A 2,642-nucleotide genomic window follows, 5' to 3' on the forward strand; every position below is an offset into this window, starting at 1 on the left:
CACAATGCAATATATAGGAGACGTATTCTAAAATTGCATATTTGAAACCTACATAATTGTATTAAGCAATATCACCTTGATAAGTTTAATTAAAAAGTAAATAAATGAAAATCAATCTTAAGAAGACATTGAGAGAATAAATATAAATAAATGAAAACTAGAATGACCTAATAGAAAAGAGTTCTTTGTCTAAGAAAGAAGTTTGAAGGGTAGCCTCTAATGAGATGAGTGAGAGAAGGGAAAAAAAATCAAGATGCAATCCATTCTTTAGAAAATAAGCAAAAATGCCTATATAAGAAAACTTTATTTTCAATGTTAGTACTTCTTTTAGGAAAGGGAAATGAGAATCTTAATGACTTTGAGAAAACTCATCACTTAAGTGATATCATACAATTTTAGGAAATGAAAAATGAAGTGATCAGAGGGTATTCCCATGTATACATGCCACATTCTGGGTCTTAAGGAGGTTGATCATCTACTCTAAGATTTTTCTTTAATGATATGCATCCAATTAACTGTAACAGCTTCTCTTGGCCTAGGAAAAATATTGTGTCGATCTTAAGTGCTTAAAAGTGTTCATTTCTTCATTCAGCAAATGTGTGTTACATCTTAACCATGCACAGTCTAGAAGTTGGGGACAGAGAGGTAAACAGTACAGATAGGAGTTCACCTTTCCAAACTCCCTCTTATGTAAGTAAAGGTCCTAGGAGTGATACCTGGGCTTATGCCCCATCAGATACAGCCTGGTATAAAAGTAGGCTAAGATTAGGATCATGGCTGTGAGGTTGAGACTCATCCCAAAGTGAGAACTCAAATTCAAGGGGAAAGTTGTATTCACAGAAAACCTTGAAAGCGAGCAAAGGGAAAAAATATCCAAAAGTCCTAGATGGTATGATGTGAAGACAGGAGCAAGGAGGCAAAGGAATAATAACAGCTAATGATTACATCAGAGTGATTAGGAAACTTGCTCAATTCTAACTCTAACATAACAACTCATTTAAATCTCACAAGAAGGCTATGAAGAAGGTACTTTTATTATCCCTACTTAACAAATGAGAAAACAGAGAAATCTAGAGATACAGAAACTAAGTGACTTACCCAAGATCACATCCATCAGCCTAACTCCAGAGTTTATCCTCTTAACCACATGATGCCACTAACACAAGTGAAATAGAGCAAACAGGTTCATTTCTCATTTCAAAGTGGGGGACGATATTACACTTGGTGAGATTGCCTAAGGCATTAGAATATAAACCAGGTTTTCATTTATGGAACATTGTTAGCAACTTGTCTATATAGAATGTAAATCATTTATTTCTGGAAAGACATTTGATTAGTCTAGAAGCACTGGAGATAAATAAAAGCCATATCCACGTTAGACTAGTTTCAGCAATATTGAGGAGGCAAGTTTTCTTATAGTAGTGGCCAAGCACCATTTGTATTTTGATAAGGCATGGAGTGGAAAGGAATAATGATTACAGAATAAGTGAATACATAAATGAATAAGGTATAAATAACTACAGTTTAACTAATTTTTATTTTTAAACTTCTACTTTCTTAAGTAATTATTGACATTCTTTGTAGTAGAATTAAGAATCTTTTAATAAAGCAAAATAAATAACAATTATAAAATTACTAAAAGACTTCAGATTGTCTTAAGAATGCATATCAGGATGTACCACACTGCTTGCTTTCCTTTACCCTGCATGGGACGTTCATGCAGTGGCAGTTCATTCGCAGGATGTCAGATGAATCCAGTGCTTCTAACTGAAAACATATTTCTGTGTATCTTCAATTATTTTTACAACCTTTGCTCTTCAAGCTGTGGGACCAAAACAAAATAAAACAAACAAACAAACAAAATGCATACAGCAATCAAGAGAAAATTCTGGGGTTTGGGCATAGTTAATGGTTTGTTGTAGTTAAATGTTCCAATTAACTAAGAGTACAAGGTTTCAACATCTCAGGCTGTTTTGCTAGATAAAGTACAGGATGCTCTGTTAACTCTGAATTCTAGAAAAACAATGAATAATTGTATTTAGGATACGTTTGTCCCAAGCATTGTTTATTTGTTTGTTTTGCCATATCTGGCAAGCCTGTCACCAAGGTCTAGGAAGCAGAGGCTGCACTGGGAGAGTGTTTCAGTGCCAAACATGTGTGTCTGCCTAAATTGATCCTGCTACTCTGAGTGAGCTGCCTTGCCCCACTGAACCTCAGTTTCCTCATTTGCAAAGGGAGAAGAGCTGAACCAGTTGAATTCTCAGGACCCCTTCTTCTGAACATTTCTAGATTCTAGTAGTTTCTAACAGTCTGGACTACCTGTAGAGGGAAAAAAGTATGATATCATCGTTTGTGAATGTCCTGTGAGGCAGAGAAATAAATTATGAAGTTATTATTCTCTCCAAGAAGAGAAGAGGAACAACAACAGCAAATTAGACAGAAGAAGAGGTCAGGACATGGCTCTCTCCTGGAGAGTTGCAACCAGATGAGAGAGTATCCCCAGGGGTGTTCTCCTCTCAGAAAGTCTCCTGCTGTTCTCCTTGGATGTTATCATTTGTTCCACCCACAGGGTTCCAAAATTAAGAACTGGCCTCTTTTGTGGGGAAAAATAATTTTAATGCATTTATAAGAAGCTAAAATAC

Source organism: Pteropus vampyrus, unplaced genomic scaffold (assembly GCF_000151845.1).
Source record: "Pteropus vampyrus isolate Shadow unplaced genomic scaffold, Pvam_2.0 Scaffold210, whole genome shotgun sequence".
In the NCBI taxonomy this organism is placed as follows: Eukaryota; Metazoa; Chordata; class Mammalia; order Chiroptera; family Pteropodidae; genus Pteropus; species Pteropus vampyrus.